Below are 18287 nucleotides of genomic sequence, written 5' to 3' on the forward strand. Positions count from 1 at the left end.
CTTGACGGCAGTCCCACTTTCCCTTGAGACATCTGCTCGGGAAGCAGCGTCAAGTTACCGCTGGCCCCAGCATCGGTGGTTCAGTGGTAGAATGCTCGCCTGCCACGCGGGCGGCCCGGGTTCGATTTCCGGCCGATGCATCATTTTGCTTTTCCCGCGATGATGCTGCCGCGTGGCTTGAGCGCTTGAGATGCACGATCCACAAGAATGTGTAGCTGGATTTCCCTTGAGAAGGACCGAGAACGCAGCACTCGCGGGTCCCCACTAGGACGCTCGCATCATGTTCTACAGACTAGCGTCGGCCTGGCCTCACAAGTTGCTGGGTCCGGGTGCCTCCGAGGCTCTGAACTTTAACGACAAGGAGTGCTGCCTATCGTTGCAACAGCTGCAGCAGCACCGCAATCAACTGGGCCGGCAGTGCACGTGTAGCAACAGAACACGTTATCCAGGAAGTACAGTGTCTCTACGTCTAATATTGGGTACGGTATTTACCCAGTTTCCAGGACAAGCGGTGCACCCGTGCCTCGGTAGCGCAGTAGGCAGCGCGTAAGTCTCATAATCTTAAGGTCGTGAGTTCGATCCTCACCCGGGGCATTTAATTTTCTGTGACTGATGGTGGTGCTGTTGCTAGGGCGCCAACGTATTTCTTGTTTGTTATCCACAACGTTTCAACGCTTCAGCGGGAAAATGTTTACTTCCTGTTATTGCTACTTACAGCTTCCCTTTTCCTCTTCTCCCAGCAGAGCATGAAGCCAAAAGCATTGCTCTGCGACGTTTGAGGTGCGCGCCTTGCCAGTCAGTATGTGCAAAGATGCTCGCAAAGAGAGAGGGGCGCCGACGCGGCACTCGACACGAAATGCGCCAAGCGACCGTACGAACGGTCGAACGAAACGTCCACATCCGGTGTGGTCTAGTGGCTAGGATACCTGGCTTTCACCCAGGAGGCCCGGGTTCGATTCCCGGTACCGGAACGGAATTTTTTCCACACGAATCGTGGCAAGTTTGAGCTGTCCGAGCAGCCGTTTGCCGTCCTGCTCGCAATATAGCTACTGTTTCGTGACCGTCAGCAGAATATAGACTAGGGAAGCAGACACACGACGACCATAGAAAAGGTGTATGGCTTCATGCCACCTGTTTCCAGCGTAGGGCTGAGCAACTGCATCTGCCGAGGCCCGTTAGCTCAGTTGGTTAGAGCGTCGTGCTAATAACGCGAAGGTCGTGGGTTCGATCCCCCCACGGGCCACTACTCTTTTACTACTACGAAAAGGCAGCGCCGATTTCAGCTGGCGAGTGTGATGTCCAAAAGATCATCACCCTGCGTGGAAGTTGACAGAGGATCCGAACCCGACTCGTCGGGAAGCGCTACAGCATTCACTCGGCAATGGCCATAATATCTTGAATACACTGGTTCTCAACCGATAAAGAGAAAATGAAAGAAAATGTCCGATTGCCGATGCGTAACAACTTTGGCCCTTGTCAGTACTTGGGCGGGTGAGCGCATGGGAACACAGGGCACTATTTGCACTTTTACTTCCTATTTTTGTTTCTCCTTTGTTTTCGGAGCTACAGCCCGATTCGGTCAGGGAGACGCCACCGTGAAATGAAGGGGGCGTGCTGTGTGTCCATCGCCTCGCCTCTCCTTACCTCTCTCAGTCGTTTCTCGTGCTTGTCGTTTTGATAAAGGCCGATTTGAGAGCGTCAGCTCTCGCGTCAGCTGAGCAAAGTCGAGACAAGTCGAGACACGAGACAAGTCGAGACACACTAAGGGCTGGTATGCAGCGAGTAAGAGGGCGAAAAAACAATAATTTAAGAGCGCGTGGCAAAAGTACTCATACGCGAAATTAAAAGCCTGCTGCGGTGGCCGGGAATCGAACGCGGATCAACTGCTTGGAAGGCAACTATGCTGACCATTACACCACCACCGCACAAGCGAGCGCCGCGCGTCCGCGCTGTGTCGGCTTCCCGCCAGTCGGCAGCGGCCGAAGGTGATCGTACCTGGCAGGCGCATTTCGAGGCAGGCTAGGGGAGCACATCCAGACGCATTCGGACAGCGTATCCGCGCACATTTCGCATCCTTTGGCAAGAGTTGGGCGCCGGCGACGCAAGAGTACGCAGAGGACCGCGTTCTGGCGGCATTTTTAAGCAGTGCAGTGCAGGATTCAGCGTCTGCAGCATCTTTCCCACAGAATGCTACGGCGCTTGACGGCAGTCCCACTTTCCCTTGAGACATCTGCTCGGGAAGCAGCGTCAAGTTACCGCTGGCCCCAGCATCGGTGGTTCAGTGGTAGAATGCTCGCCTGCCACGCGGGCGGCCCGGGTTCGATTCCCGGCCGATGCATCATTTTGCTTTTCCCGCGATGATGCTGCCGCGTGGCTTGAGCGCTTGAGATGCACGATCCACAAGAATGTGTAGCTGGATTTCCCTTGAGAAGGACCGAGAACGCAGCACTCGCGGGTCCCCACTAGGACGCTCGCATCATGTTCTACAGACTAGCGTCGGCCTGGCCTCACAAGTTGCTGGGTCCGGGTGCCTCCGAGGCTCTGAACTTTAACGACAAGGAGTGCTGCCTATCGTTGCAACAGCTGCAGCAGCACCGCAATCAACTGGGCCGGCAGTGCACGTGTAGCAACAGAACACGTTATCCAGGAAGTACAGTGTCTCTACGTCTAATATTGGGTACGGTATTTACCCAGTTTCCAGGACAAGCGGTGCACCCGTGCCTCGGTAGCGCAGTAGGCAGCGCGTAAGTCTCATAATCTTAAGGTCGTGAGTTCGATCCTCACCCGGGGCATTTAATTTTCTGTGACTGATGGTGGTGCTGTTGCTAGGGCGCCAACGTATTTCTTGTTTGTTATCCACAACGTTTCAACGCTTCAGCGGGAAAATGTTTACTTCCTGTTATTGCTACTTACAGCTTCCCTTTTCCTCTTCTCCCAGCAGAGCATGAAGCCAAAAGCATTGCTCTGCGACGTTTGAGGTGCGCGCCTTGCCAGTCAGTATGTGCAAAGATGCTCGCAAAGAGAGAGGGGCGCCGACGCGGCACTCGACACGAAATGCGCCAAGCGACCGTACGAACGGTCGAACGAAACGTCCACATCCGGTGTGGTCTAGTGGCTAGGATACCTGGCTTTCACCCAGGAGGCCCGGGTTCGATTCCCGGTACCGGAACGGAATTTTTTCCACACGAATCGTGGCAAGTTTGAGCTGTCCGAGCAGCCGTTTGCCGTCCTGCTCGCAATATAGCTACTGTTTCGTGACCGTCAGCAGAATATAGACTAGGGAAGCAGACACACGACGACCATAGAAAAGGTGTATGGCTTCATGCCACCTGTTTCCAGCGTAGGGCTGAGCAACTGCATCTGCCGAGGCCCGTTAGCTCAGTTGGTTAGAGCGTCGTGCTAATAACGCGAAGGTCGTGGGTTCGATCCCCCCACGGGCCACTACTCTTTTACTACTACGAAAAGGCAGCGCCGATTTCAGCTGGCGAGTGTGATGTCCAAAAGATCATCACCCTGCGTGGAAGTTGACAGAGGATCCGAACCCGACTCGTCGGGAAGCGCTACAGCATTCACTCGGCAATGGCCATAATATCTTGAATACACTGGTTCTCAACCGATAAAGAGAAAATGAAAGAAAATGTCCGATTGCCGATGCGTAACAACTTTGGCCCTTGTCAGTACTTGGGCGGGTGAGCGCATGGGAACACAGGGCACTATTTGCACTTTTACTTCCTATTTTTGTTTCTCCTTTGTTTTCGGAGCTACAGCCCGATTCGGTCAGGGAGACGCCACCGTGAAATGAAGGGGGCGTGCTGTGTGTCCATCGCCTCGCCTCTCCTTACCTCTCTCAGTCGTTTCTCGTGCTTGTCGTTTTGATAAAGGCCGATTTGAGAGCGTCAGCTCTCGCGTCAGCTGAGCAAAGTCGAGACAAGTCGAGACACGAGACAAGTCGAGACACACTAAGGGCTGGTATGCAGCGAGTAAGAGGGCGAAAAAACAATAATTTAAGAGCGCGTGGCAAAAGTACTCATACGCGAAATTAAAAGCCTGCTGCGGTGGCCGGGAATCGAACGCGGATCAACTGCTTGGAAGGCAACTATGCTGACCATTACACCACCACCGCACAAGCGAGCGCCGCGCGTCCGCGCTGTGTCGGCTTCCCGCCAGTCGGCAGCGGCCGAAGGTGATCGTACCTGGCAGGCGCATTTCGAGGCAGGCTAGGGGAGCACATCCAGACGCATTCGGACAGCGTATCCGCGCACATTTCGCATCCTTTGGCAAGAGTTGGGCGCCGGCGACGCAAGAGTACGCAGAGGACCGCGTTCTGGCGGCATTTTTAAGCAGTGCAGTGCAGGATTCAGCGTCTGCAGCATCTTTCCCACAGAATGCTACGGCGCTTGACGGCAGTCCCACTTTCCCTTGAGACATCTGCTCGGGAAGCAGCGTCAAGTTACCGCTGGCCCCAGCATCGGTGGTTCAGTGGTAGAATGCTCGCCTGCCACGCGGGCGGCCCGGGTTCGATTCCCGGCCGATGCATCATTTTGCTTTTCCCGCGATGATGCTGCCGTGTGGCTTGAGCGCTTGAGATGCACGATCCACAAGAATGTGTAGCTGGATTTCCCTTGAGAAGGACCGAGAACGCAGCACTCGCGGGTCCCCACTAGGACGCTCGCATCATGTTCTACAGACTAGCGTCGGCCTGGCCTCACAAGTTGCTGGGTCCGGGTGCCTCCGAGGCTCTGAACTTTAACGACAAGGAGTGCTGCCTATCGTTGCAACAGCTGCAGCAGCACCGCAATCAACTGGGCCGGCAGTGCACGTGTAGCAACAGAACACGTTATCCAGGAAGTACAGTGTCTCTACGTCTAATATTGGGTACGGTATTTACCCAGTTTCCAGGACAAGCGGTGCACCCGTGCCTCGGTAGCGCAGTAGGCAGCGCGTAAGTCTCATAATCTTAAGGTCGTGAGTTCGATCCTCACCCGGGGCATTTAATTTTCTGTGACTGATGGTGGTGCTGTTGCTAGGGCGCCAACGTATTTCTTGTTTGTTATCCACAACGTTTCAACGCTTCAGCGGGAAAATGTTTACTTCCTGTTATTGCTACTTACAGCTTCCCTTTTCCTCTTCTCCCAGCAGAGCATGAAGCCAAAAGCATTGCTCTGCGACGTTTGAGGTGCGCGCCTTGCCAGTCAGTATGTGCAAAGATGCTCGCAAAGAGAGAGGGGCGCCGACGCGGCACTCGACACGAAATGCGCCAAGCGACCGTACGAACGGTCGAACGAAACGTCCACATCCGGTGTGGTCTAGTGGCTAGGATACCTGGCTTTCACCCAGGAGGCCCGGGTTCGATTCCCGGTACCGGAACGGAATTTTTTCCACACGAATCGTGGCAAGTTTGAGCTGTCCGAGCAGCCGTTTGCCGTCCTGCTCGCAATATAGCTACTGTTTCGTGACCGTCAGCAGAATATAGACTAGGGAAGCAGACACACGACGACCATAGAAAAGGTGTATGGCTTCATGCCACCTGTTTCCAGCGTAGGGCTGAGCAACTGCATCTGCCGAGGCCCGTTAGCTCAGTTGGTTAGAGCGTCGTGCTAATAACGCGAAGGTCGTGGGTTCGATCCCCCCACGGGCCACTACTCTTTTACTACTACGAAAAGGCAGCGCCGATTTCAGCTGGCGAGTGTGATGTCCAAAAGATCATCACCCTGCGTGGAAGTTGACAGAGGATCCGAACCCGACTCGTCGGGAAGCGCTACAGCATTCACTCGGCAATGGCCATAATATCTTGAATACACTGGTTCTCAACCGATAAAGAGAAAATGAAAGAAAATGTCCGATTGCCGATGCGTAACAACTTTGGCCCTTGTCAGTACTTGGGCGGGTGAGCGCATGGGAACACAGGGCACTATTTGCACTTTTACTTCCTATTTTTGTTTCTCCTTTGTTTTCGGAGCTACAGCCCGATTCGGTCAGGGAGACGCCACCGTGAAATGAAGGGGGCGTGCTGTGTGTCTATCGCCTCGCCTCTCCTTACCTCTCTCAGTCGTTTCTCGTGCTTGTCGTTTTGATAAAGGCCGATTTGAGAGCGTCAGCTCTCGCGTCAGCTGAGCAAAGTCGAGACAAGTCGAGACACACTAAGGGCTGGTATGCAGCGAGTAAGAGGGCGAAAAAACAATAATTTAAGAGCGCGTGGCAAAAGTACTCATACGCGAAATTAAAAGCCTGCTGCGGTGGCCGGGAATCGAACCCGGATCAACTGCTTGGAAGGCAACTATGCTGACCATTACACCACCACCGCACAAGCGAGCGCCGCGCGTCCGCGCTGTGTCGGCTTCCCGCCAGTCGGCAGCGGCGGAAGGTGATCGTACCTGGCAGGCGCATTTCGAGGCAGGCTAGGGGAGCACATCCAGACGCATTCGGACAGCGTATCCGCGCACATTTCGCATCCTTTGGCAAGAGTTGGGCGCCGGCGACGCAAGAGTACGCAGAGGACCGCGTTCTGGCGGCATTTTTAAGCAGTGCAGTGCAGGATTCAGCGTCTGCAGCATCTTTCCCACAGAATGCTACGGCGCTTGACGGCAGTCCCACTTTCCCTTGAGACATCTGCTCGGGAAGCAGCGTCAAGTTACCGCTGGCCCCAGCATCGGTGGTTCAGTGGTAGAATGCTCGCCTGCCACGCGGGCGGCCCGGGTTCGATTCCCGGCCGATGCATCATTTTGCTTTTCCCGCGATGATGCTGCCGCGTGGCTTGAGCGCTTGAGATGCACGATCCACAAGAATGTGTAGCTGGATTTCCCTTGAGAAGGACCGAGAACGCAGCACTCGCGGGTCCCCACTAGGACGCTCGCATCATGTTCTACAGACTAGCGTCGGCCTGGCCTCACAAGTTGCTGGGTCCGGGTGCCTCCGAGGCTCTGAACTTTAACGACAAGGAGTGCTGCCTATCGTTGCAACAGCTGCAGCAGCACCGCAATCAACTGGGCCGGCAGTGCACGTGTAGCAACAGAACACGTTATCCAGGAAGTACAGTGTCTCTACGTCTAATATTGGGTACGGTATTTACCCAGTTTCCAGGACAAGCGGTGCACCCGTGCCTCGGTAGCGCAGTAGGCAGCGCGTAAGTCTCATAATCTTAAGGTCGTGAGTTCGATCCTCACCCGGGGCATTTAATTTTCTGTGACTGATGGTGGTGCTGTTGCTAGGGCGCCAACGTATTTCTTGTTTGTTATCCACAACGTTTCAACGCTTCAGCGGGAAAATGTTTACTTCCTGTTATTGCTACTTACAGCTTCCCTTTTCCTCTTCTCCCAGCAGAGCATGAAGCCAAAAGCATTGCTCTGCGACGTTTGAGGTGCGCGCCTTGCCAGTCAGTATGTGCAAAGATGCTCGCAAAGAGAGAGGGGCGCCGACGCGGCACTCGACACGAAATGCGCCAAGCGACCGTACGAACGGTCGAACGAAACGTCCACATCCGGTGTGGTCTAGTGGCTAGGATACCTGGCTTTCACCCAGGAGGCCCGGGTTCGATTCCCGGTACCGGAACGGAATTTTTTCCACACGAATCGTGGCAAGTTTGAGCTGTCCGAGCAGCCGTTTGCCGTCCTGCTCGCAATATAGCTACTGTTTCGTGACCGTCAGCAGAATATAGACTAGGGAAGCAGACACACGACGACCATAGAAAAGGTGTATGGCTTCATGCCACCTGTTTCCAGCGTAGGGCTGAGCAACTGCATCTGCCGAGGCCCGTTAGCTCAGTTGGTTAGAGCGTCGTGCTAATAACGCGAAGGTCGTGGGTTCGATCCCCCCACGGGCCACTACTCTTTTACTACTACGAAAAGGCAGCGCCGATTTCAGCTGGCGAGTGTGATGTCCAAAAGATCATCACCCTGCGTGGAAGTTGACAGAGGATCCGAACCCGACTCGTCGGGAAGCGCTACAGCATTCACTCGGCAATGGCCATAATATCTTGAATACACTGGTTCTCAACCGATAAAGAGAAAATGAAAGAAAATGTCCGATTGCCGATGCGTAACAACTTTGGCCCTTGTCAGTACTTGGGCGGGTGAGCGCATGGGAACACAGGGCACTATTTGCACTTTTACTTCCTATTTTTGTTTCTCCTTTGTTTTCGGAGCTACAGCCCGATTCGGTCAGGGAGACGCCACCGTGAAATGAAGGGGGCGTGCTGTGTGTCCATCGCCTCGCCTCTCCTTACCTCTCTCAGTCGTTTCTCGTGCTTGTCGTTTTGATAAAGGCCGATTTGAGAGCGTCAGCTCTCGCGTCAGCTGAGCAAAGTCGAGACAAGTCGAGACACGAGACAAGTCGAGACACACTAAGGGCTGGTATGCAGCGAGTAAGAGGGCGAAAAAACAATAATTTAAGAGCGCGTGGCAAAAGTACTCATACGCGAAATTAAAAGCCTGCTGCGGTGGCCGGGAATCGAACGCGGATCAACTGCTTGGAAGGCAACTATGCTGACCATTACACCACCACCGCACAAGCGAGCGCCGCGCGTCCGCGCTGTGTCGGCTTCCCGCCAGTCGGCAGCGGCCGAAGGTGATCGTACCTGGCAGGCGCATTTCGAGGCAGGCTAGGGGAGCACATCCAGACGCATTCGGACAGCGTATCCGCGCACATTTCGCATCCTTTGGCAAGAGTTGGGCGCCGGCGACGCAAGAGTACGCAGAGGACCGCGTTCTGGCGGCATTTTTAAGCAGTGCAGTGCAGGATTCAGCGTCTGCAGCATCTTTCCCACAGAATGCTACGGCGCTTGACGGCAGTCCCACTTTCCCTTGAGACATCGGCTCGGGAAGCAGCGTCAAGTTACCGCTGGCCCCAGCATCGGTGGTTCAGTGGTAGAATGCTCGCCTGCCACGCGGGCGGCCCGGGTTCGATTCCCGGCCGATGCATCATTTTGCTTTTCCCGCGATGATGCTGCCGCGTGGCTTGAGCGCTTGAGATGCACGATCCACAAGAATGTGTAGCTGGATTTCCCTTGAGAAGGACCGAGAACGCAGCACTCGCGGGTCCCCACTAGGACGCTCGCATCATGTTCTACAGACTAGCGTCGGCCTGGCCTCACAAGTTGCTGGGTCCGGGTGCCTCCGAGGCTCTGAACTTTAACGACAAGGAGTGCTGCCTATCGTTGCAACAGCTGCAGCAGCACCGCAATCAACTGGGCCGGCAGTGCACGTGTAGCAACAGAACACGTTATCCAGGAAGTACAGTGTCTCTACGTCTAATATTGGGTACGGTATTTACCCAGTTTCCAGGACAAGCGGTGCACCCGTGCCTCGGTAGCGCAGTAGGCAGCGCGTAAGTCTCATAATCTTAAGGTCGTGAGTTCGATCCTCACCCGGGGCATTTAATTTTCTGTGACTGATGGTGGTGCTGTTGCTAGGGCGCCAACGTATTTCTTGTTTGTTATCCACAACGTTTCAACGCTTCAGCGGGAAAATGTTTACTTCCTGTTATTGCTACTTACAGCTTCCCTTTTCCTCTTCTCCCAGCAGAGCATGAAGCCAAAAGCATTGCTCTGCGACGTTTGAGGTGCGCGCCTTGCCAGTCAGTATGTGCAAAGATGCTCGCAAAGAGAGAGGGGCGCCGACGCGGCACTCGACACGAAATGCGCCAAGCGACCGTACGAACGGTCGAACGAAACGTCCACATCCGGTGTGGTCTAGTGGCTAGGATACCTGGCTTTCACCCAGGAGGCCCGGGTTCGATTCCCGGTACCGGAACGGAATTTTTTCCACACGAATCGTGGCAAGTTTGAGCTGTCCGAGCAGCCGTTTGCCGTCCTGCTCGCAATATAGCTACTGTTTCGTGACCGTCAGCAGAATATAGACTAGGGAAGCAGACACACGACGACCATAGAAAAGGTGTATGGCTTCATGCCACCTGTTTCCAGCGTAGGGCTGAGCAACTGCATCTGCCGAGGCCCGTTAGCTCAGTTGGTTAGAGCGTCGTGCTAATAACGCGAAGGTCGTGGGTTCGATCCCCCCACGGGCCACTACTCTTTTACTACTACGAAAAGGCAGCGCCGATTTCAGCTGGCGAGTGTGATGTCCAAAAGATCATCACCCTGCGTGGAAGTTGACAGAGGATCCGAACCCGACTCGTCGGGAAGCGCTACAGCATTCACTCGGCAATGGCCATAATATCTTGAATACACTGGTTCTCAACCGATAAAGAGAAAATGAAAGAAAATGTCCGATTGCCGATGCGTAACAACTTTGGCCCTTGTCAGTACTTGGGCGGGTGAGCGCATGGGAACACAGGGCACTATTTGCACTTTTACTTCCTATTTTTGTTTCTCCTTTGTTTTCGGAGCTACAGCCCGATTCGGTCAGGGAGACGCCACCGTGAAATGAAGGGGGCGTGCTGTGTGTCTATCGCCTCGCCTCTCCTTACCTCTCTCAGTCGTTTCTCGTGCTTGTCGTTTTGATAAAGGCCGATTTGAGAGCGTCAGCTCTCGCGTCAGCTGAGCAAAGTCGAGACAAGTCGAGACACACTAAGGGCTGGTATGCAGCGAGTAAGAGGGCGAAAAAACAATAATTTAAGAGCGCGTGGCAAAAGTACTCATACGCGAAATTAAAAGCCTGCTGCGGTGGCCGGGAATCGAACCCGGATCAACTGCTTGGAAGGCAACTATGCTGACCATTACACCACCACCGCACAAGCGAGCGCCGCGCGTCCGCGCTGTGTCGGCTTCCCGCCAGTCGGCAGCGGCGGAAGGTGATCGTACCTGGCAGGCGCATTTCGAGGCAGGCTAGGGGAGCACATCCAGACGCATTCGGACAGCGTATCCGCGCACATTTCGCATCCTTTGGCAAGAGTTGGGCGCCGGCGACGCAAGAGTACGCAGAGGACCGCGTTCTGGCGGCATTTTTAAGCAGTGCAGTGCAGGATTCAGCGTCTGCAGCATCTTTCCCACAGAATGCTACGGCGCTTGACGGCAGTCCCACTTTCCCTTGAGACATCTGCTCGGGAAGCAGCGTCAAGTTACCGCTGGCCCCAGCATCGGTGGTTCAGTGGTAGAATGCTCGCCTGCCACGCGGGCGGCCCGGGTTCGATTCCCGGCCGATGCATCATTTTGCTTTTCCCGCGATGATGCTGCCGCGTGGCTTGAGCGCTTGAGATGCACGATCCACAAGAATGTGTAGCTGGATTTCCCTTGAGAAGGACCGAGAACGCAGCACTCGCGGGTCCCCACTAGGACGCTCGCATCATGTTCTACAGACTAGCGTCGGCCTGGCCTCACAAGTTGCCGGGTCCGGGTGCCTCCGAGGCTCTGAACTTTAACGACAAGGAGTGCTGCCTATCGTTGCAACAGCTGCAGCAGCACCGCAATCAACTGGGCCGGCAGTGCACGTGTAGCAACAGAACACGTTATCCAGGAAGTACAGTGTCTCTACGTCTAATATTGGGTACGGCATTTACCCAGTTTGCAGGACAAGCGGTGCACCCGTGCCTCGGTAGCGCAGTAGGCAGCGCGTAAGTCTCATAATCTTAAGGTCGTGAGTTCGATCCTCACCCGGGGCATTTAATTTTCTGTGACTGATGGTGGTGCTGTTGCTAGGGCGCCAACGTATTTCTTGTTTGTTATCCACAACGTTTCAACGCTTCAGCGGGAAAATGTTTACTTCCTGTTATTGCTACTTACAGCTTCCCTTTTCCTCTTCTCCCAGCAGAGCATGAAGCCAAAAGCATTGCTCTGCGACGTTTGAGGTGCGCGCCTTGCCAGTCACTATGTGCAAAGATGCTCGCAAAGAGAGAGGGGCGCCGACGCGGCACTCGACACGAAATGCGACAAGCGACCGTACGAACGGTCCAACGAAACGGCCGCATCCGGTGTGGTCTAGTGGCTAGGATACCTGGCTTTCACCCAGGTGGCCGGGGTTCGATTCCCGGTACCGGAACGGAATTTTTTCCACACGAATCGTGACAGGTTTGAGCTGTCCGAGCGGCCGTTTCCCGTCCTGCTCGCAATATAGCTACTGTTTCGTGACCGTCAGCAGAATATAGACTAGGGAAGCAGACACACGACGACCATAGAAATGGTGTATGGCTTCATGCCACCTGTTTCCAGCGTAGGGCTGAGCAACTGCATCTGCCGAGGCCCGTTAGCTCAGTTGGTTAGAGCGTCGTGCTAATAACGCGAAGGTCGTGGGTTCGATCCCCCCACGGGCCACTACTCTTTTACTACTACGAAAAGGCAGCGCCGATTTCAGCTGGCGAGTGTGATGACCAGAAGATCATCACCCTGCGTGGAAGTTGACAGAGGATCCGAACCCGACTCGTCGGGAAGCGCTGCAGCATTCACTCGGCAATGGCCATAATATCTTGAATACACTGGTTCTCAACCGATAAAGAGAAAATGAAAGAAAATGTCCGATTGCCGATGCGTAACAACTTTGGCCCTTGTCAGTACTTGGGCGGGTGAGCGCATGGGAACACAGGGCACTATTTGCACTTTTACTTCCTATTTTTGTTTCTCCTTTGTTTTCGGAGCTACAGCCCGATTCGGTCAGGGAGACGCCACCGTGAAATGAAGGGGGCGTGCTGTGTGTCCATCGCCTCGCCTCTCCTTACCTCTCTCAGTCGTTTCTCGTGCTTGTCGTTTTGATAAAGGCCGATTTGAGAGCGTCAGCTCTCGCGTCAGCTGAGCAAAGTCGAGACAAGTCGAGACACACTAAGGGCTGGTATGCAGCGAGTAAGAGGGCGAAAAAACAATAATTTAAGAGCGCGTGGCAAAAGTACTCATACGCGAAATTAAAAGCCTGCTGCGGTGGCCGGGAATCGAACCCGGATCAACTGCTTGGAAGGCAACTATGCTGACCATTACACCACCACCGCACAAGCGAGCGCCGCGCGTCCGCGCTGTGTCGGCTTCCCGCCAGTCGGCAGCGGCGGAAGGTGATCGTACCTGGCAGGCGCATTTCGAGGCAGGCTAGGGGAGCACATCCAGACGCATTCGGACAGCGTATCCGCGCACATTTCGCATCCTTTGGCAAGAGTTGGGCGCCGGCGACGCAAGAGTACGCAGAGGACCGCGTTCTGGCGGCATTTTTAAGCAGTGCAGTGCAGGATTCAGCGTCTGCAGCATCTTTCCCACAGAATGCTACGGCGCTTGACGGCAGTCCCACTTTCCCTTGAGACATCTGCTCGGGAAGCAGCGTCAAGTTACCGCTGGCCCCAGCATCGGTGGTTCAGTGGTAGAATGCTCGCCTGCCACGCGGGCGGCCCGGGTTCGATTCCCGGCCGATGCATCATTTTGCTTTTCCCGCGATGATGCTGCCGCGTGGCTTGAGCGCTTGAGATGCACGATCCACAAGAATGTGTAGCTGGATTTCCCTTGAGAAGGACCGAGAACGCAGCACTCGCGGGTCCCCACTAGGACGCTCGCATCATGTTCTACAGACTAGCGTCGGCCTGGCCTCACAAGTTGCCGGGTCCGGGTGCCTCCGAGGCTCTGAACTTTAACGACAAGGAGTGCTGCCTATCGTTGCAACAGCTGCAGCAGCACCGCAATCAACTGGGCCGGCAGTGCACGTGTAGCAACAGAACACGTTATCCAGGAAGTACAGTGTCTCTACGTCTAATATTGGGTACGGCATTTACCCAGTTTGCAGGACAAGCGGTGCACCCGTGCCTTGGTAGCGCAGTAGGCAGCGCGTAAGTCTCATAATCTTAAGGTCGTGAGTTCGATCCTCACCCGGGGCATTTAATTTTCTGTGACTGATGGTGGTGCTGTTGCTAGGGCGCCAACGTATTTCTTGTTTGTTATCCACAACGTTTCAACGCTTCAGCGGGAAAATGTTTACTTCCTGTTATTGCTACTTACAGCTTCCCTTTTCCTCTTCTCCCAGCAGAGCATGAAGCCAAAAGCATTGCTCTGCGACGTTTGAGGTGCGCGCCTTGCCAGTCACTATGTGCAAAGATGCTCGCAAAGAGAGAGGGGCGCCGACGCGGCACTCGACACGAAATGCGACAAGCGACCGTACGAACGGTCCAACGAAACGGCCGCATCCGGTGTGGTCTAGTGGCTAGGATACCTGGCTTTCACCCAGGAGGCCCGGGTTCGATTCCCGGTACCGGAACGGAAATTTTTCCACACGAATCGTGACAGGTTTGAGCTGTCCGAGCGGCCGTTTCCCGTCCTGCTCGCAATATAGCTACTGTTTCGTGACCGTCAGCAGAATATAGACTAGGGAAGCAGACACACGACGACCATAGAAATGGTGTATGGCTTCATGCCACCTGTTTCCAGCGTAGGGCTGAGCAACTGCATCTGCCGAGGCCCGTTAGCTCAGTTGGTTAGAGCGTCGTGCTAATAACGCGAAGGTCGTGGGTTCGATCCCCCCACGGGCCACTACTCTTTTACTACTACGAAAAGGCAGCGCCGATTTCAGCTGGCGAGTGTGATGACCAAAAGATCATCACCCTGCGTGGAAGTTGACAGAGGATCCGAACCCGACTCGTCGGGAAGCGCTACAGCATTCACTCGGCAATGGCCATAATATCTTGAATACACTGGTTCTCAACCGATAAAGAGAAAATGAAAGAAAATGTCCGATTGCCGATGCGTAACAACTTTGGCCCTTGTCAGTACTTGGGCGGGTGAGCGCATGGGAACACAGGGCACTATTTGCACTTTTACTTCCTATTTTTGTTTCTCCTTTGTTTTCGGAGCTACAGCCCGATTCGGTCAGGGAGACGCCACCGTGAAATGAAGGGGGCGTGCTGTGTGTCCATCGCCTCGCCTCTCCTTACCTCTCTCAGTCGTTTCTCGTGCTTGTCGTTTTGATAAAGGCCGATTTGAGAGCGTCAGCTCTCGCGTCAGCTGAGCAAAGTCGAGACAAGTCGAGACACGAGACAAGTCGAGACACACTAAGGGCTGGTATGCAGCGAGTAAGAGGGCGAAAAAACAATAATTTAAGAGCGCGTGGCAAAAGTACTCATACGCGAAATTAAAAGCCTGCTGCGGTGGCCGGGAATCGAACGCGGATCAACTGCTTGGAAGGCAACTATGCTGACCATTACACCACCACCGCACAAGCGAGCGCCGCGCGTCCGCGCTGTGTCGGCTTCCCGCCAGTCGGCAGCGGCCGAAGGTGATCGTACCTGGCAGGCGCATTTCGAGGCAGGCTAGGGGAGCACATCCAGACGCATTCGGACAGCGTATCCGCGCACATTTCGCATCCTTTGGCAAGAGTTGGGCGCCGGCGACGCAAGAGTACGCAGAGGACCGCGTTCTGGCGGCATTTTTAAGCAGTGCAGTGCAGGATTCAGCGTCTGCAGCATCTTTCCCACAGAATGCTACGGCGCTTGACGGCAGTCCCACTTTCCCTTGAGACATCTGCTCGGGAAGCAGCGTCAAGTTACCGCTGGCCCCAGCATCGGTGGTTCAGTGGTAGAATGCTCGCCTGCCACGCGGGCGGCCCGGGTTCGATTCCCGGCCGATGCATCATTTTGCTTTTCCCGCGATGATGCTGCCGCGTGGCTTGAGCGCTTGAGATGCACGATCCACAAGAATGTGTAGCTGGATTTCCCTTGAGAAGGACCGAGAACGCAGCACTCGCGGGTCCCCACTAGGACGCTCGCATCATGTTCTACAGACTAGCGTCGGCCTGGCCTCACAAGTTGCTGGGTCCGGGTGCCTCCGAGGCTCTGAACTTTAACGACAAGGAGTGCTGCCTATCGTTGCAACAGCTGCAGCAGCACCGCAATCAACTGGGCCGGCAGTGCACGTGTAGCAACAGAACACGTTATCCAGGAAGTACAGTGTCTCTACGTCTAATATTGGGTACGGTATTTACCCAGTTTCCAGGACAAGCGGTGCACCCGTGCCTCGGTAGCGCAGTAGGCAGCGCGTAAGTCTCATAATCTTAAGGTCGTGAGTTCGATCCTCACCCGGGGCATTTAATTTTCTGTGACTGATGGTGGTGCTGTTGCTAGGGCGCCAACGTATTTCTTGTTTGTTATCCACAACGTTTCAACGCTTCAGCGGGAAAATGTTTACTTCCTGTTATTGCTACTTACAGCTTCCCTTTTCCTCTTCTCCCAGCAGAGCATGAAGCCAAAAGCATTGCTCTGCGGCGTTTGAGGTGCGCGCCTTGCCAGTCAGTATGTGCAAAGATGCTCGCAAAGAGAGAGGGGCGCCGACGCGGCACTCGACACGAAATGCGCCAAGCGACCGTACGAACGGTCGAACGAAACGTCCACATCCGGTGTGGTCTAGTGGCTAGGATACCTGGCTTTCACCCAGGAGGCCCGGGTTCGATTCCCGGTACCGGAACGGAATTTTTTCCACACGAATCGTGGCAAGTTTGAGCTGTCCGAGCAGCCGTTTGCCGTCCTGCTCGCAATATAGCTACTGTTTCGTGACCGTCAGCAGAATATAGACTAGGGAAGCAGACACACGACGACCATAGAAATGGTGTATGGCTTCATGCCACCTGTTTCCAGCGTAGGGCTGAGCAGCTGCATCTGCCGAGGCCCGTTAGCTCAGTTGGTTAGAGCGTCGTGCTAATAACGCGAAGGTCGTGGGTTCGATCCCCCCACGGGCCACTACTCTTTTACTACTACGAAAAGGCAGCGCCGATTTCAGCTGGCGAGTGTGATGACCAAAAGATCATCACCCTGCGTGGAAGTTGACAGAGGATCCGAACCCGACTCGTCGGGAAGCGCTACAGCATTCACTCGGCAATGGCCATAATATCTTGAATACACTGGTTCTCAACCGATAAAGAGAAAATGAAAGAAAATGTCCGATTGCCGATGCGTAACAACTTTGGCCCTTGTCAGTACTTGGGCGGGTGAGCGCATGGGAACACAGGGCACTATTTGCACTTTTACTTCCTATTTTTGTTTCTCCTTTGTTTTCGGAGCTACAGCCCGATTCGGTCAGGGAGACGCCACCGTGAAATGAAGGGGGCGTGCTGTGTGTCCATCGCCTCGCCTCTCCTTACCTCTCTCAGTCGTTTCTCGTGCTTGTCGTTTTGATAAAGGCCGATTTGAGAGCGTCAGCTCTCGCGTCAGCTGAGCAAAGTCGAGACAAGTCGAGACACGAGACAAGTCGAGACACACTAAGGGCTGGTATGCAGCGAGTAAGAGGGCGAAAAAACAATAATTTAAGAGCGCGTGGCAAAAGTACTCATACGCGAAATTAAAAGCCTGCTGCGGTGGCCGGGAATCGAACGCGGATCAACTGCTTGGAAGGCAACTATGCTGACCATTACACCACCACCGCACAAGCGAGCGCCGCGCGTCCGCGCTGTGTCGGCTTCCCGCCAGTCGGCAGCGGCCGAAGGTGATCGTACCTGGCAGGCGCATTTCGAGGCAGGCTAGGGGAGCACATCCAGACGCATTCGGACAGCGTATCCGCGCACATTTCGCATCCTTTGGCAAGAGTTGGGCGCCGGCGACGCAAGAGTACGCAGAGGACCGCGTTCTGGCGGCATTTTTAAGCAGTGCAGTGCAGGATTCAGCGTCTGCAGCATCTTTCCCACAGAATGCTACGGCGCTTGACGGCAGTCCCACTTTCCCTTGAGACATCTGCTCGGGAAGCAGCGTCAAGTTACCGCTGGCCCCAGCATCGGTGGTTCAGTGGTAGAATGCTCGCCTGCCACGCGGGCGGCCCGGGTTCGATTCCCGGCCGATGCATCATTTTGCTTTTCCCGCGATGATGCTGCCGCGTGGCTTGAGCGCTTGAGATGCACGATCCACAAGAATGTGTAGCTGGATTTCCCTTGAGAAGGACCGAGAACGCAGCACTCGCGGGTCCCCACTAGGACGCTCGCATCATGTTCTACAGACTAGCGTCGGCCTGGCCTCACAAGTTGCTGGGTCCGGGTGCCTCCGAGGCTCTGAACTTTAACGACAAGGAGTGCTGCCTATCGTTGCAACAGCTGCAGCAGCACCGCAATCAACTGGGCCGGCAGTGCACGTGTAGCAACAGAACACGTTATCCAGGAAGTACAGTGTCTCTACGTCTAATATTGGGTACGGTATTTACCCAGTTTCCAGGACAAGCGGTGCACCCGTGCCTCGGTAGCGCAGTAGGCAGCGCGTAAGTCTCATAATCTTAAGGTCGTGAGTTCGATCCTCACCCGGGGCATTTAATTTTCTGTGACTGATGGTGGTGCTGTTGCTAGGGCGCCAACGTATTTCTTGTTTGTTATCCACAACGTTTCAACGCTTCAGCGGGAAAATGTTTACTTCCTGTTATTGCTACTTACAGCTTCCCTTTTCCTCTTCTCCCAGCAGAGCATGAAGCC

At 54.7% G+C, this 18287-nt stretch overlaps 42 non-coding genes across 42 annotated transcripts; 34 read left to right on the forward strand and 8 right to left on the reverse strand.

The window, feature by feature from the left end:
* The first annotated feature begins 69 nt into the window (after nt 1-69).
* Nucleotides 70-140, forward strand: Trnag-gcc. Its single transcript has one exon. It is a non-coding gene; the product is annotated as a tRNA-Gly (tRNA).
* A 381-nt stretch (nt 141-521) lies between these two features.
* Nucleotides 522-594, forward strand: Trnam-cau. The gene has a single exon. It is a non-coding gene; the product is annotated as a tRNA-Met (tRNA).
* Nucleotides 595-899: 305 nt separating this feature from the next.
* Nucleotides 900-971, forward strand: Trnae-uuc. Its single transcript has one exon. It is a non-coding gene; the product is annotated as a tRNA-Glu (tRNA).
* Nucleotides 972-1169: 198 nt separating this feature from the next.
* Nucleotides 1170-1243, forward strand: Trnai-aau. Its single transcript has one exon. It is a non-coding gene; the product is annotated as a tRNA-Ile (tRNA).
* A 610-nt stretch (nt 1244-1853) lies between these two features.
* On the reverse strand, nt 1854-1925 carry Trnag-ucc. The gene has a single exon. It is a non-coding gene; the product is annotated as a tRNA-Gly (tRNA).
* Nucleotides 1926-2267: 342 nt separating this feature from the next.
* Nucleotides 2268-2338, forward strand: Trnag-gcc. Its single transcript has one exon. It is a non-coding gene; the product is annotated as a tRNA-Gly (tRNA).
* A 381-nt stretch (nt 2339-2719) lies between these two features.
* Nucleotides 2720-2792, forward strand: Trnam-cau. The gene has a single exon. It is a non-coding gene; the product is annotated as a tRNA-Met (tRNA).
* A 305-nt stretch (nt 2793-3097) lies between these two features.
* On the forward strand, nt 3098-3169 carry Trnae-uuc. The gene has a single exon. It is a non-coding gene; the product is annotated as a tRNA-Glu (tRNA).
* A 198-nt stretch (nt 3170-3367) lies between these two features.
* Nucleotides 3368-3441, forward strand: Trnai-aau. Its single transcript has one exon. It is a non-coding gene; the product is annotated as a tRNA-Ile (tRNA).
* A 610-nt stretch (nt 3442-4051) lies between these two features.
* On the reverse strand, nt 4052-4123 carry Trnag-ucc. Its single transcript has one exon. It is a non-coding gene; the product is annotated as a tRNA-Gly (tRNA).
* Nucleotides 4124-4465: 342 nt separating this feature from the next.
* On the forward strand, nt 4466-4536 carry Trnag-gcc. Its single transcript has one exon. It is a non-coding gene; the product is annotated as a tRNA-Gly (tRNA).
* A 381-nt stretch (nt 4537-4917) lies between these two features.
* Nucleotides 4918-4990, forward strand: Trnam-cau. Its single transcript has one exon. It is a non-coding gene; the product is annotated as a tRNA-Met (tRNA).
* A 305-nt stretch (nt 4991-5295) lies between these two features.
* Trnae-uuc lies at nt 5296-5367 on the forward strand. The gene has a single exon. It is a non-coding gene; the product is annotated as a tRNA-Glu (tRNA).
* Nucleotides 5368-5565: 198 nt separating this feature from the next.
* Nucleotides 5566-5639, forward strand: Trnai-aau. The gene has a single exon. It is a non-coding gene; the product is annotated as a tRNA-Ile (tRNA).
* Nucleotides 5640-6232: 593 nt separating this feature from the next.
* Nucleotides 6233-6304, reverse strand: Trnag-ucc. The gene has a single exon. It is a non-coding gene; the product is annotated as a tRNA-Gly (tRNA).
* Nucleotides 6305-6646: 342 nt separating this feature from the next.
* Nucleotides 6647-6717, forward strand: Trnag-gcc. The gene has a single exon. It is a non-coding gene; the product is annotated as a tRNA-Gly (tRNA).
* Nucleotides 6718-7098: 381 nt separating this feature from the next.
* Nucleotides 7099-7171, forward strand: Trnam-cau. The gene has a single exon. It is a non-coding gene; the product is annotated as a tRNA-Met (tRNA).
* Nucleotides 7172-7476: 305 nt separating this feature from the next.
* On the forward strand, nt 7477-7548 carry Trnae-uuc. Its single transcript has one exon. It is a non-coding gene; the product is annotated as a tRNA-Glu (tRNA).
* Nucleotides 7549-7746: 198 nt separating this feature from the next.
* Trnai-aau lies at nt 7747-7820 on the forward strand. The gene has a single exon. It is a non-coding gene; the product is annotated as a tRNA-Ile (tRNA).
* Nucleotides 7821-8430: 610 nt separating this feature from the next.
* Nucleotides 8431-8502, reverse strand: Trnag-ucc. The gene has a single exon. It is a non-coding gene; the product is annotated as a tRNA-Gly (tRNA).
* A 342-nt stretch (nt 8503-8844) lies between these two features.
* Nucleotides 8845-8915, forward strand: Trnag-gcc. Its single transcript has one exon. It is a non-coding gene; the product is annotated as a tRNA-Gly (tRNA).
* A 381-nt stretch (nt 8916-9296) lies between these two features.
* Nucleotides 9297-9369, forward strand: Trnam-cau. The gene has a single exon. It is a non-coding gene; the product is annotated as a tRNA-Met (tRNA).
* A 305-nt stretch (nt 9370-9674) lies between these two features.
* Nucleotides 9675-9746, forward strand: Trnae-uuc. Its single transcript has one exon. It is a non-coding gene; the product is annotated as a tRNA-Glu (tRNA).
* A 198-nt stretch (nt 9747-9944) lies between these two features.
* On the forward strand, nt 9945-10018 carry Trnai-aau. The gene has a single exon. It is a non-coding gene; the product is annotated as a tRNA-Ile (tRNA).
* Nucleotides 10019-10611: 593 nt separating this feature from the next.
* Nucleotides 10612-10683, reverse strand: Trnag-ucc. Its single transcript has one exon. It is a non-coding gene; the product is annotated as a tRNA-Gly (tRNA).
* A 342-nt stretch (nt 10684-11025) lies between these two features.
* On the forward strand, nt 11026-11096 carry Trnag-gcc. Its single transcript has one exon. It is a non-coding gene; the product is annotated as a tRNA-Gly (tRNA).
* Nucleotides 11097-11477: 381 nt separating this feature from the next.
* Nucleotides 11478-11550, forward strand: Trnam-cau. The gene has a single exon. It is a non-coding gene; the product is annotated as a tRNA-Met (tRNA).
* Nucleotides 11551-11855: 305 nt separating this feature from the next.
* Trnae-uuc lies at nt 11856-11927 on the forward strand. Its single transcript has one exon. It is a non-coding gene; the product is annotated as a tRNA-Glu (tRNA).
* Nucleotides 11928-12125: 198 nt separating this feature from the next.
* Trnai-aau lies at nt 12126-12199 on the forward strand. The gene has a single exon. It is a non-coding gene; the product is annotated as a tRNA-Ile (tRNA).
* A 593-nt stretch (nt 12200-12792) lies between these two features.
* On the reverse strand, nt 12793-12864 carry Trnag-ucc. The gene has a single exon. It is a non-coding gene; the product is annotated as a tRNA-Gly (tRNA).
* Nucleotides 12865-13206: 342 nt separating this feature from the next.
* On the forward strand, nt 13207-13277 carry Trnag-gcc. Its single transcript has one exon. It is a non-coding gene; the product is annotated as a tRNA-Gly (tRNA).
* A 381-nt stretch (nt 13278-13658) lies between these two features.
* Nucleotides 13659-13731, forward strand: Trnam-cau. The gene has a single exon. It is a non-coding gene; the product is annotated as a tRNA-Met (tRNA).
* Nucleotides 13732-14036: 305 nt separating this feature from the next.
* Nucleotides 14037-14108, forward strand: Trnae-uuc. The gene has a single exon. It is a non-coding gene; the product is annotated as a tRNA-Glu (tRNA).
* Nucleotides 14109-14306: 198 nt separating this feature from the next.
* On the forward strand, nt 14307-14380 carry Trnai-aau. The gene has a single exon. It is a non-coding gene; the product is annotated as a tRNA-Ile (tRNA).
* A 610-nt stretch (nt 14381-14990) lies between these two features.
* On the reverse strand, nt 14991-15062 carry Trnag-ucc. Its single transcript has one exon. It is a non-coding gene; the product is annotated as a tRNA-Gly (tRNA).
* Nucleotides 15063-15404: 342 nt separating this feature from the next.
* On the forward strand, nt 15405-15475 carry Trnag-gcc. The gene has a single exon. It is a non-coding gene; the product is annotated as a tRNA-Gly (tRNA).
* A 381-nt stretch (nt 15476-15856) lies between these two features.
* On the forward strand, nt 15857-15929 carry Trnam-cau. Its single transcript has one exon. It is a non-coding gene; the product is annotated as a tRNA-Met (tRNA).
* Nucleotides 15930-16234: 305 nt separating this feature from the next.
* Trnae-uuc lies at nt 16235-16306 on the forward strand. The gene has a single exon. It is a non-coding gene; the product is annotated as a tRNA-Glu (tRNA).
* A 198-nt stretch (nt 16307-16504) lies between these two features.
* Nucleotides 16505-16578, forward strand: Trnai-aau. The gene has a single exon. It is a non-coding gene; the product is annotated as a tRNA-Ile (tRNA).
* Nucleotides 16579-17188: 610 nt separating this feature from the next.
* On the reverse strand, nt 17189-17260 carry Trnag-ucc. The gene has a single exon. It is a non-coding gene; the product is annotated as a tRNA-Gly (tRNA).
* A 342-nt stretch (nt 17261-17602) lies between these two features.
* Trnag-gcc lies at nt 17603-17673 on the forward strand. Its single transcript has one exon. It is a non-coding gene; the product is annotated as a tRNA-Gly (tRNA).
* A 381-nt stretch (nt 17674-18054) lies between these two features.
* Nucleotides 18055-18127, forward strand: Trnam-cau. Its single transcript has one exon. It is a non-coding gene; the product is annotated as a tRNA-Met (tRNA).
* The last annotated feature ends 160 nt before the right edge of the window (nt 18128-18287 follow it).

The sequence above is a fragment of the Schistocerca piceifrons genome, unplaced genomic scaffold (assembly GCF_021461385.2).
Source record: "Schistocerca piceifrons isolate TAMUIC-IGC-003096 unplaced genomic scaffold, iqSchPice1.1 HiC_scaffold_568, whole genome shotgun sequence".
Classification (NCBI taxonomy): domain Eukaryota; kingdom Metazoa; phylum Arthropoda; class Insecta; order Orthoptera; family Acrididae; genus Schistocerca; species Schistocerca piceifrons.